At 41.4% G+C, this 13128-nt stretch overlaps 1 protein-coding gene across 5 annotated transcripts in view; it reads left to right on the forward strand.

Moving 5' to 3' along the window:
* The window catches only part of LOC310779932 (NLR family CARD domain-containing protein 3-like), a 90953-nt gene extending 83488 nt beyond the window's left edge, over positions 1-7465 (forward strand). For 2 of the 5 annotated variants that reach the window (XR_014552875.1, XR_014552876.1), the window contains exon 12: positions 4597-5258. The gene's annotated coding sequence lies outside the window, so the exon portion shown is untranslated. Of the gene's footprint in view, positions 1-4596; positions 5259-7426 lie in introns of those variants that run through there. The other 3 variants (XR_014552877.1, XR_014552878.1, XR_014552874.1) reach the window with 2 other exon arrangements.
* Positions 7466-13128: the final 5663 nt, after the last annotated feature.

Consider the following 13128-nt stretch of genomic DNA (forward strand, 5'->3'; position numbering starts at 1 on the left):
CACATTTACCACATCTGTAGTTACCATACACTTGTTGAGCGAGCCAGTTAGTTTGTATGGGCTCTTTATACATGGAGGAAACAACAACATCTCTTACATTTCTGCCCCTTCTAAAACTGAATCGGGGTTTTGAGGAGGACAGGTGGTTCAGGCCTGGGTCACATTTTTAACCTTCTTTATTGCCTATTGCTGTCATTTTTATTGCCCCCTTCTTGATTGAACTTATCTTTGTAATTGTTTGCATTGCTATAACGCTAAGATTTATGTTAGGTACTCCTTTTCTAAATAAAATTTGAGCTTAACCTTGTAACTGTTTGCATTGCTGTAACTCTTAGATGAATGTTGTGGTTCCTCTTTTTCTAAATAGAATTGGAGTTTAACCTTGCATTGCTGTAACTCTTATTGTATAGGTCCTCATATTCTTTATAGATTTTGAGCTTAACTTTCAAATATGCTCATTTATGTAACTCTGCCAGTGCTGCATATTAATGCTAGCTTATGTCCTTGCTTTTTAACTTATTATTATATATCGCCATTCCTTTTGTGATATTGTAATTACCTTTTTGACTATGATATTATCTATTTTTCTGCAACCTGTAAACTAAAAAAATTGTGAAAAAAATTGTGATTTCCTAATTGGTCATGTGACCAATTAGGTCCTGTTACTACTTAGGCTCACCTGGGCCCTCTTGGTTGTATGAGCAAACCTGATGAAGCTGCTACAGCGAAACGCGTCGTTTGCTGAATAAATCTCAGTTAAATCCTGACTCCAGTGTGCGGTGGTACCTTCTTTTGTTTTATGCCTTGTACCTGCAACCTACCAGCACCTGATCTTTCCACTGGCTGTGCGTGGGGACTCTCCTTTCTCTTCAGACTATTGGAAACTGCAGGTTGTTTCCCTACCCCCGTCGGCACGCCCTGGACCTACCATAATGGAGGGACAAGAGCACTTAACACTGTGCCTTTCCTACAATGACGATGAGGCGCGGAACATCATTTCTCAGCACCCGCTCTTTGATGATCGCCACAAAGACAGCCCGACAGTGAGTCTAAACGATGAGAAGTCAAAAATGATATATCTGGAGAAAAAAGACATACGCCTTAAGTGGCATGGGATTGCACTGTCGGAGTATTGGCGCAACAAACAAATCCCGAGAGGTCTGAGAATTAATAAAAAACCCACACTGGGCAATCAAGACCCGGAATTCAATAAAAAGTGGGAACAGATTTTGAATAAGTGCTCGCTAGATTTAACTTTGCTGATTATTGAACAAACCAAGCAAGACTCTTTAAAAGTGAATACCGAGTTACAAGAATTGAAGACAACACTTAAGAATGCTTTGGACACTGTCAATTTCACTACTATGGAAACTGCATTAAAAAAGGAATTGACTATTTTTGAAGATGCAAGGCCTACAAAAGAAAAAAGTTTGAATGAGATGCAGAGGACTACAGAAAAGGAGTTGTCTACAACTGGAGACCTGTTTGGAGACATCATGACGCACGGCACAGCCAAAGGCGCGGCGGAGACGCACCACCACAACGAGGACGAGGACGAGGTCACAGCCGACCAGGACAACGCCGGGGGCTTCTCCTGACCAGTGAGGAGTGGTCATCCGACCTAGAGCAGAGTGCATCCTCCACAGATGAGAGTTTTTTAGGAATAGGACGCGGACAAGGCAGGGGCCGCCCAAGAAAACGAGGAGGGGACAGTGGAGATCTCTACAAAGCGGCCGGCGGGCAGTGGCAGATGACAACACGGAGCCAGAGGGACAATTACAATCGGTAATAAATATTTCTGATCACACCCTAACAGCCCCCCAATTGAATGTTTTGAGTCGTGGACTCTCCTTTGTCCCTACTAATCGTGTCAATGCTTTCAAATTAAAGGTTGTACTTATAAATTCTTTAGGCAGCTACACTTGAAACATTTTTTTCACACCAAAATTGATGTATCTACTGGGGGAGGTACTGATCCCCTGAGCAAGTTCAAGAAAACATCTAAGTTTATGCCCCCCGGGGCTCCCAACCCCACACTTGCTACCTTCAGCAAGCTAGTGGAAAAAGACATTGCAGCGGCTGTCCGCTCCACAAACCATGGTAAGGGCCGATGTAACATCACTGCAGGGCCGGTTCCAGAACAAAATGACTAGGGGTGCATCCTAGATAGGAAAGGGTGCAGATGCCCGGCCGAAGGCCGGGCCCACTCGGGTGGCCGGCCAAAGGCCGGCCGCCCGAAAAATTTGACATGTTATTTTACTAAAAATAATGCATTTGACCATCATTTCAAGTAGAATGATACCACCCAAGCAAGAATATTTCAAGTGTTTCAAGTGCTTTACTGAAATATTTGGACCATATAATGATAATTCAATTATCTCAACCTTAAAAGGTTACATATAGGTGCCAAAAAACCATAAAATCACATCAAAGAACAAAGAAAAACAACAACTATAATTCAAGTTTAAACAGTAAGTGTGCAGCTGTAGCATTTATTTAAAAAAAAAAAAAAAAAAAAAAAAAAAAATTTTTTTTTTTTTTTTTTTTTTACTTTTCAACTGAGCATGCAGACAATTAAAATAAGGGTGCAATGCATGCTTTTGCACCCCCGTAGAACCGGGCCTGCATCACTGTAGTCGAGAGAAAAGCCCTGAATGATCTACATGGTAATTCAAGAATTGTTATAAAGCCAGCCGACAAGGGAGGTGCGGTGGTTATTCAAAACACCAAGGACTATGTCGTTGAAGCCCTTAGACAGTTAAGCAATACCACCTTCTATAGCCCGTTGCTGCAGAGCCCTGTGGATACTTTTAAAGCACAAAGGGATGATATTTTGAATGCTGCATTGAGAAACAAATTGATCACGAAGAGTCAATTTGAATTTTTAGAAACTGAACACCCTGTCACTCCTATTTTTTATCTGCTGCCTAAAATTCACAAAAGGTTGGATAACCCTCCAGGTAGGCCCATTATAGCCAGTAATAATTCCCTGTCTGAACCTTTAAGTCAGTTTGTAGACCACTTCCTCAGGGACATTGTTAAGACACTTCCCTCATATGTAGCGGACACCAGAGATGTTTTAAAATTTTTGTCTGATATATATATGCCCAATAATGCTTTTTTGGTCTCTTTTGACGTAGAGAGCCTTTACACTAACATTCTACATGATGGCGGTCTAGAAGCCATGGAGTTTTACCTTGGCCCTAAGAAAGATGATCTCCCTGTGGAATTGCTTTTGTCTCTTATTAAATTTATTTTGAAATGTAATTATTTCATCTTTGATAACAAATATTATTTGCAAGTTCAAGGCACAAGTATGGGATCACCTTTCGCCCCAAATTATGCAAATTTATTCATGGGTTTGTGGGAAAATATATATATTTTTAACAATAACCCTTTTTCTAATAACATTCTGTTCTTCAAGCGGTATATTGATGACATCATCATGGGGTTCAACGGTTCTGAACTGGAATTGAGAGCATTTACTGACTATATTAATAGTACCTACCCCACTTTACACTTTACTATTGAATTTAGTTGTGAAAAAATTCATTTCCTGGATCTTTTGATTTCTATTAATGAAAGGAGACTATTGGAGACATCTATTTATAGAAAGGAAACCGATAGAAACACTCTTTTGCACTCCACCAGTTTCCATCCTGACCATATGATTAACAACATCCCTTATGGTCAGTTTGTGAGACTGAGGAGAATTTGCAGTAAGGAGGACGATTTTCAAATTAAGGCTAAAGAAATGGCTCAACGTTTCAGACAAAGAGGTTATGACCAAACACTTATTGACAAAGCTATTGAAAAAGTGAATGGCAGAGATCGGGAGGAGCTCTTCAATCCCCCGCCCCAACACACTGAAAGCAGAACCACTTTTGTGTCTGAATACTGCACTGCCTCCAAGCAAGTCAAACACATTATAAATAAGCATTGGCATATCTTGGAATGTGACCCAGGCCTGAACCACCTGTCCTCCTCAAAACCCCGATTCAGTTTTAGAAGGGGCAGAAATGTAAGAGATGTTGTTGTTTCCTCCATGTATAAAGAGCCCATACAAAGAGCCCATACAAACTAACTGGCTCGCTCAACAAGTGTATGGTAACTACAGATGTGGTAAATGTGCACACTGTTCAAATACATTTGATACTAAGAAATTGAATCATCCCCATTCAGGAAAGAAATATGTTATTAAGGATTTTATTAATTGCCTCTCAACCCATGTGATTTATGCCTTACTTTGCCCTTGTGGATCTATGTACATAGGCCAGACAAAACGCCTTCTCAAGCTGAGAATTGCAGAACATAAAGCCGCCATTAGGAACGGCAACCTGGATTACGCCATCGCCAGGCATTACAAAGAAAAAAATCATGGTTCAGCCTCCTCTCTCAAATTTATAGGAATTGAAAAAATACAACCCAATCCAAGAGGGGGCAACATAGTTAACCAACTTCTCAGACGAGAGTCCTTCTGGATCCATGAGCTAAATACAATTGAACCGTTTGGCCTGAACGAAACCCAGGATTTTAGTTGTTTTTTGTAACTGTATAACTTTGTGATTATATATTAATTGTTGTCTCTCTTCTCAGATTGGTGTCCTAGGGAGAGATGAGCCACTCAGCCACTATGCCCCCTGACACTCACCCCCTCCCCTTTAGGAATTAGGTCCTCTACTTCTAGACCAAAGTGGAGCTTAACCTTCTTTATTGCCTATTGCTGTAATTTTTATTGCCCCCTTCTTGATTGAACTTATCTTTGTAATTGTTTGCATTGCTATAACGCTAAGATTTATGTTAGGTACTCCTTTTCTAAATAAAATTTGAGCTTAACCTTGTAACTGTTTGCATTGCTGTAACTCTTAGATGAATGTTGTGGTTCCTCTTTTTCTAAATAGAATTGGAGTTTAACCTTGCATTGCTGTAACTCTTATTGTATAGGTCCTCATATTCTTTATAGATTTTGAGCTTAACTTTCAAATATGCTCATTTATGTAACTCTGCCAGTGCTGCATATTAATGCTAGCTTATGTCCTTGCTTTTTAACTTATTATTATATATCGCCATTCCTTTTGTGATATTGTAATTACCTTTTTGACTATGATATTATGTATTTTTCTGCAACCTGTAAACTAAAAAAATTGTGAAAAAAATTGTGATTTCCTAATTGGTCATGTGACCAATTAGGTCCTGTTACTACTTAGGCTCACCTGGGCCCTCTTGGTTGTATGAGCAAACCTGATGAAGCTGCTACAGCGAAACGCGTCGTTTGCTGAATAAATCTCAGTTAAATCCTGACTCCAGTGTGCGGTGGTACCTTCTTTTGTTTTATATATATATATATATCGCTTACATGTAGAAATACATTTTTTCCCATCTGGCCACAAGGGGGTGCACGTGCATCCACTGCACCAATGTAAAATTGCCAGTGATTGTATGCATAATGCATGTACAGTACTAAGAGTTTTACAAACTCTTTCCAATGTGACTTTTGCTTGTTCTCCAATGTTCCTAACGTGCCTAACAATATTCTGTTAAATCTTTCGACAGGGTTACCCCATGGGTAGTATGGAGTTGTTCTGATTTTCTGAATACGTGACTTCACATAGCTCCTTGATCAATCTGGATTCAAAATCAGGCCCTTGGTCGCTGTGCAACTGCTCAGGTATGCCATAACAAACAGAAAAGTCATCCCACGAACACTTAGCAACAGTCCTCACTCTCTGATTGGGTGTGGGAACTGGGATCGCAAACTTGGGGGGGAGAAAGGGGATGACATGCAGCAAAGGACTGCAGGTCGGATTCTAACCCGGGTCAGCCGCGCGAAGGGCCAAGCCTTCGTAGTATGCATGCTACCAGGTGAACTACCAGCACGCACAGGTTTTTGTTTTTCTCACTGGCATCTGGAGGACTGCTCCAAACGTATTTTCATTGTACTTGTACAGTGACAATAAAGTTACTTACTTATGGATATCCTTTGTGTTGCTACTATCGTCCTCAATCAACAGGAAATCCATACATACTCTAGGGGTCTCATAGTCTTTATGTTTACCAGGGGCGCTGCTTTTTCAGGAAGACCTTTTCTGCAAAACATTTACAAAATGTTATATAAAACTAGTTGGTATGTAACCTGGTCTCCATCCTGCCTTTTCCGGTATAATACATCGTCATGTAGTTCCAATAGATTCCATTCCCTTAGCACATACATGGGCAAACTACGGATCCGGCCCGCGGGCGCCACCTGTGTGGCCCGCGATGGAATTGCAAAAAAAAAAAAATTACACAGTGCACCTGAATGCAACATGCAAGATACCCACTGAATAAGTGTCCAAATGTTCATGTCATTCTGGCCAATACTCCACTTCTGTTATAGCATTTCAGTCTGGAATATGGAATATCTTTCAATAATCTTTATGACTAAAAGGCTACATTGAATTAGAAATTTAAATAATTAACTCATTGGTTTTGGATTTATTTAGCTTCAAGACTGCATTTTTGTTCATGTGACCCTCAACACAGGCTTTGATCATCCTGGGCCACTTACTGATACTTATGCTTAAATTAACCCACTCATATTCTGATTTATTTCAAGAAAAACATTTTGGCTAGTGGAAATTCTAATTGGCTGGTAACTTTAAAATCTAGCAGCCATATTGGCAGGTGGTCAAAAAAGTAAATTTCAAGCCCTGAGAGCAGGTGGTGACATAGGAGTGGGTGAGAAAAGGATGAAATATTGGTGGTGACTGAATAATGACATCACAACTGTTAATTTAAAATGAGTTATTCCTCTAAACGTGGCTTCAAATGCACCAAATTCTTCACGCTGGCGCCGTTCGGCCCTCAGCAAAACCTGGTAGCGAGGAAATTTTTTGTGGCCCTCTCTATCATCAAAGTTACCCATCCATGGGTTACGGCATGACAATATTTGTTCGGCCCCCGGCAACAATCTGGGTTTCTCATGTGGCCCCCCATGAAAAATAATTGCCCACCCCTGACTTAGCAGGATTATGGACAATTTTCTGAGACCCTGAGTAAACCATGGTTTATCGACAGCCAGGTGTGTATGCTATCTGGAGAAGTGGAGGAGCGTACCTATATTATGAGGAACAACCCCACCCCTATTTTACAATTGTAAAAACAAACCCTTGGAGAAAAGGTGTGGGAGCTCCTGCGCTCCCACAGCACTACACTCCTGTGTATCTGTGTTACTGGATACAATCTTGCCTGGTTTCACAAGTGGAAAACAAATGTTGAAAGTAGAGTTGAATAGAGATAAGACAATTTGATAGGATAAATGTGGATCTGGTTGCTTATACACAGCATGAAGTATCATCAATCAGCCTTTCAAAGTGTTCATGATTTCATTTGCTGAAGATTCTGCTTTTTTTTTTTTTTAATTGTTTATATTTTAATTTTTTTTCAGCCCATTTCTGACACTTTACAAAAGATAAAGTTGGTTCTTGGAGTTGGATATTTCCTGTGATTTTATCAGGGAGCAACAATGGCGACGGATAAAGAGAAGGGCTTGCAAGCGCTGAAGGATTTGAAAGAGGCAGAGTTCAACATGAAGGATCTAATGCAGAGTTAAGTCATGGGAAGATTAAAAAGGGGACATTTGAAAAAAGATAGAACTTATCTAAACATGCCAACAATTTATCCTAAGTGCAGGCTGTCATTGTATCTACTTTTGTTGACCTACATCCAGACAATAGATGTGAAGAGAGACAGGCAGCCTTGTGAGAGTGTGTTCTGTATTGTATTTGTGTTTAGTCATTTCTATGGATTTATAATAGACAGTGGGTGAATTCTCACTTTAGTCACCTTGTACATGTTGCATCATCACTTTATCCATAATGCCAGTAAAGACGGTCCTCTGGGGTATCAGAAAATCGAATTAGATCAAGCAGCCATAGAACAGAATGATTAAAGGCAATTATCAGGAAAAGCACAAACAGCCTACTATTTCACCAGCCATAAATCTGACAATTGGATTATTTGTGATTTTGAAATATGAATTGATGGATTTCAGACAGTAACATTTTGGAGATAGAAAATAAGCAGACATAAACATATATTTTTCAAATATAAGCCTTCATGTTGTAATCCTTCAGAAACAAAGTAGTCTGATATAAGCTGATTTTAGCCTGATCCTCAGTCCAACCAGCTCATTTTGCATTCCCTTTGTCTTCAGAGGAACACTTTGTGGATGAACATCGGGTTGACCTGATCCAGAGAGTGACCATGGTCGCACCGATCTTGGATAAACTCCTGGAGGAGAATGTTGTCACGCAAGAAGGCTACAACAATGTGATATCTAAATCTACCACCCACGATCAGATGAGGGAATTGTATAAGTCACTGAATGCTAGTGGGAATAGAGGCAAAGATATCTTCTGTGATATCCTTAAGAAGGAGGAGAAATTTCTTGCACAGGACCTTGCCCCACTCTGCCAAGCAGAGGGGGAGGGCCGTCACAACCTTGAGAAACCAGAGAATCAAGAAAATGGTAAGTTGGACAGTGATTAACAAAAGAACATTTAAGAGCAAGGGGCACTTAATTGGGTGGAAGATATTTGCAGAAATAGATGTTATGGAGTAGAATACTCATCAGTTTATTGCATATTATATCTATTGTTGTGTATATGTGTGCTATTTGTGAACATGTACATGGGTTCACTGCATGTACAGTATCCCCAAGTCTGCTTTGTAGACACCTTGCTTGTTTTGGGTTAGTGCTTGATTATTATTATTAGTGATTGAGTCATTGATGTGCTGCCCCAGCCATGATAGACTCCTCCCTGTGGCTACCAGCCTACTTAAGCCTGTTGCAAGCAGCTGAGACTATGGCTGACGATGGTCTGGAGACCAAAACGTTCTTTTTTCTTTTTTCTGTTTGTATCACTTGTCACTTTTTTTGCATGGTGAATTAAAGCCGGATTTTTTGCATCCGTATGCCTCATTTTTTGAAAGTGTGCGAGGCCTCTTCACTCTTTGTTTGGACTATTTACCTGGCCTCACGCATCTTTAGCAATCGGTTGTAAGCCTGAGTTTTTAAGAGCGCAAACTTCCTCTGCTGCTACAGAAAATAGTGTATTGTCTGAAAGGATTCGCCCCAAGTAGTTTACATACATGAACATAACAAACAGCAGCAAATGAGAAGTGCAGCTAGCTGCTTGGTTGACATACACAACCAGAGCTTTATGGGAATCAGGGGCGCCGTAGTGGGGGGGAAACCTAGGACGATTCTAGGGGCCCTTGAAGCTGGCAGGGGCCCTAAAAGCTTGGACACTAGGGAATTTTTTGCAGTATTAAATTATTAACCTATTGTAATGAATATACTATTTTATTCAATGTACTAGTAAAACGAATTGCTTCTTTTTGGCAAAAAAAAAATCATCTTTCACACACACACCCCTTCGATTTTCAAGAAATGGTTTCTCCCTGCTGAGAAATAGGCACGCCTCCCATCCAGGCAGCGTGCAGAGTTGCGCGCTGATCGATCAGATGAGAGGAGAGAGGAGAGAGGAGAGACCAGCAACACCAGCAACATGCCAAAAGCCAAAGCAAAGTCAGGTTTCCAAAAAAGAAAGGATAAGGAAGAAAGAGAGGAGAGAGAAAAGAAAGGACAACAGTTCCTCACGCAGTTTTATAGGAAGGCAGGTGAGGTGAGTGCTGGACTGGTGCAGCTGCTGTCTGCCTGTCTCTGTGTGAGGCGAGGCAGATAGGCTATGCTATGTGAATCACTCTGCCATGTTAACCCTAGAGAACTGTCTAGTCTGTCCAGCGCCATCTGAACATTTATTCAACTTTTCTTAACTACTGGAAATTACCCTGTTAGACCTTAGTGAAATATGCTTACTTCACAGAGCGTTTACATTTCCCTCCTGTCTAGCGAACATTTAATCAATGCAAACAATTGTTTGCAAGCCATTCATATAAATCAGTTGTCCCTCCCTGGCTCTTGCCTAAAAACAGATGCAGAATCAGACACAGCCCCTCCCCCACCGGCACCTTCCAATGAACCAGTCCTAACTGATGAAGGAGGTGAGACACACACAGCAGCATTGTGTTGAATGACATGGTAGTTGGCACAATTGCAGTGGGTCTGTGGGGATGTATTTGTAATAATAATAATAATAATAATAATAATAGTACCGTAATAATAATAATAAAAAAAATAGACGGATCAACACAATTTATTTGTCCACATAATGACCATTATATGAAAGGAAAAGCAGCCCACAAATGACAGCCAATGAGAAAAGGAGAACATAATGATATTAAGACTGAATAATGATATCACAAGTCTCATGCTAAACACTCTCCTGTTGGACTCCACATGTGTATCAATATTCTTTCTAGTTATTAGTTGATAGTATTTCTTTGTTCCCTCTGGTGTATTCAGAGCAGAGAGAGAGTATGATGATTCAACAGGGATGGTGGTGAGATGAAGGTGTTAGAAAAGGAGCAAATATTGATGGTTAAGACTGAATAATGACAACACTACAGTGTTATCGTAATATAATTTAAAATGTGATATTATCCTCTAAATCAGCTTCAAACAGCCCAAATTTTTCGGCCGGCGCCCTTCGGACGCCGGCATCAGTGGGGCCCATACTATGTCCTGTCATGGGGCCCAAAATCCCTGGCAGCGCCCCTGATGGGAATCAACACAGTGTGGAATCGATTGGTTTCATGAAACTCCTGGTTGAGTAATAATAACCGACTCAACAACAGCTACCTTATACCTTACACCAGTCAGGACCTGTTGTCCACCCAGCAGTAATGAGCTGAATAGAGTCCGTTGAGTTGGGAATGTGTAAATTATCAGTAAATGATTGCATTACTCTTTACTTGCCTCTCATTGATTCTGTTGTTTATTCATTTAGAAACGTCTGCAGAGTGTCAACGTCAACACAAAAGTAACCTGAAGGAGAGGTTTCAGGTTTTGTTTGAGGGGATTGCTAGAGCAGGAAACCCAACACTTGGCAATCAGAACTACACCGAGCTTGACATGACAGTGGGAGCGAGTGGAGGTGTCAATGATGAACATGAGATCAGACAGATTGAAGCAGCATCCAGAAGCCAGAGATCAGAAACACTAATCAAATGTCAAGACATCTTTAAACAGTTATCTGGAAGAGATAAACTAACCAAGACAGTGATGACACATGGAGTGGCTGGCATTGGAAAAACAGTCTTAACAAAGAAGTTTACTCTGGACTGGGCTGAAGACAAAGCCAACCAGGATATAGAGTTCACATTTCCATTCCCTTTCCGAGAGCTGAACCGGCAGAAAGATAGAGTGTGCAGCTTGTTGGAACTTATTCATCGCTTCTTTCCTGAGACCAAAGACGCAGGAATCTGCAGCTTTGACAAGCATCAGGTTGTGTTTATCTTTGACGGTCTGGATGAGTGTCGACTTCCTCTAGACTTTGAGAACAATGAGACCCTGACTGATATTAGGGAGTCAGCATCACTGGACGTGCTGCTGACAAACCTCATCAGGGGGAAACTGCTTCCCAAAGCTCGCATATGGATGACCACCCGACCTGCAGCAGCCAATAAGATCCCTGGTAAGTACGTTGACATTGAGACAGAGGTGAGAGGCTTCAATGACCTACAAAAGGATGAGTACTTCAGGAAGAGATTCGGAGATGAGGGGCAGGCCAAGAAAATCATCTCCCACATCAAGACTTCACGAACCCTCCACATCATGTGCCACATCCCAGTCTTCTGCTGCATCACTGCTAATGTTCTGGAGTTTGTGTTGAAAACCATTAAGATAGAAGACCTGCCCAAGACCCTGACTGAGATGTACATCCACTTCCTGGTGATTCAGACCAAACAGCAGAACGCCAAGTTTCATGGGAAAACTGAAAAAGATTCACACTGGACACCAGATAATAAGAAGATGATTCTCTCTCTGGGAAAACTGGCATTTGAGCAGCTGGAGAAACGCAACCTGATCTTCTATGAAAAAGACCTGGAAGAGAGTGGCTTTGATATCAAAACAGCCTCACAGTACTCCGGAGTGTTCACACAGATCTTTAAAAAGGAGTGCGGTGGGTGGGAGCGCAGTGTGTTCTCTTTTGTCCATCTGAGCCTTCAGGAGTTTCTGGCTGCTGTTCATGTCATGGTCTCATTCATTGACTCTGATGTCAATCTGATGTCAGAAACACAATCAAAATGTTGGTGGAAATCTAAACCAAATGTCTACCAGAGTGCTGTAGACAAGGCCTTACAGAGTCCAGATGGACACCTGGACCTGTTCCTGCGCTTCCTCCTGGGTCTTTCACTGCAGACCAATCAGGAACTCCTCGAAGACTTGCTGACAAAGAGAAGAGGTAGCTCACAGACCAAACAGAAAACAGTCCAGTACATCAAGGAGAAGATAAAGAAGAATCTGTCTCCTGAGAGAAGCATCAATCTGTTCCATTGTCTGAATGAGCTGAATGACCGTTCTCTAGTGGAGGAGATCCAACAGTTCCTGACATCAGGAACTCTCTCCACAGGCAAACTCTCATCTGCTCATTGGTCAGCTTTGGTCTTCATCTTACTGTCATCAGAAGAAGAGTTAGACGTGTTTGACCTGAAGAAATACTCTGCTTCAGAGGAGGCTGTTCTGAGGCTGCTGCCAGTGATCAAAGCCTCCAATAAAGCTGTGTAAGTGCTTAGAAAACTGGATAGATTGAAACATAGAGAATATCAATGCTCTTGTTTGTCTCTATCACTAATTGCCAGACATTGCCTCAGGGGCTCACTGACTCACTCACTTGGAGTCTTGGCCATAGGGATCGGAAGGTGCTAGAGAGCCGGGATTTGAGGGGTGTGTAGGGTTATTGACTAGGGACCTATGCGTGGTGTTTGGGGGGAGGGGTCATAGGGATATGAAGTAGGTGACATATGACAATGACATATCGTCGCTGTCGTTCCAGGACCTCGAATGTGCCTTTTTTCACTTTTTTATTTTTTGTCATGAATCAATGCCATTGGTCACCCTTCACGTCTCTGTGTGGTTTTTAACAAATGCAACCAATGGAAAAGCATTAAAACGAGCTTGTGAGTAAATCTCGTAACGCCATTCGCCCTCAATCTGTCAGTCAAACCTCGAAATTCCCCCCC

The sequence above is a fragment of the Poromitra crassiceps genome, assembly GCF_964638095.1.
Source record: "Poromitra crassiceps genome assembly, chromosome: 7".
In the NCBI taxonomy this organism is placed as follows: domain Eukaryota; kingdom Metazoa; phylum Chordata; class Actinopteri; order Beryciformes; family Melamphaidae; genus Poromitra; species Poromitra crassiceps.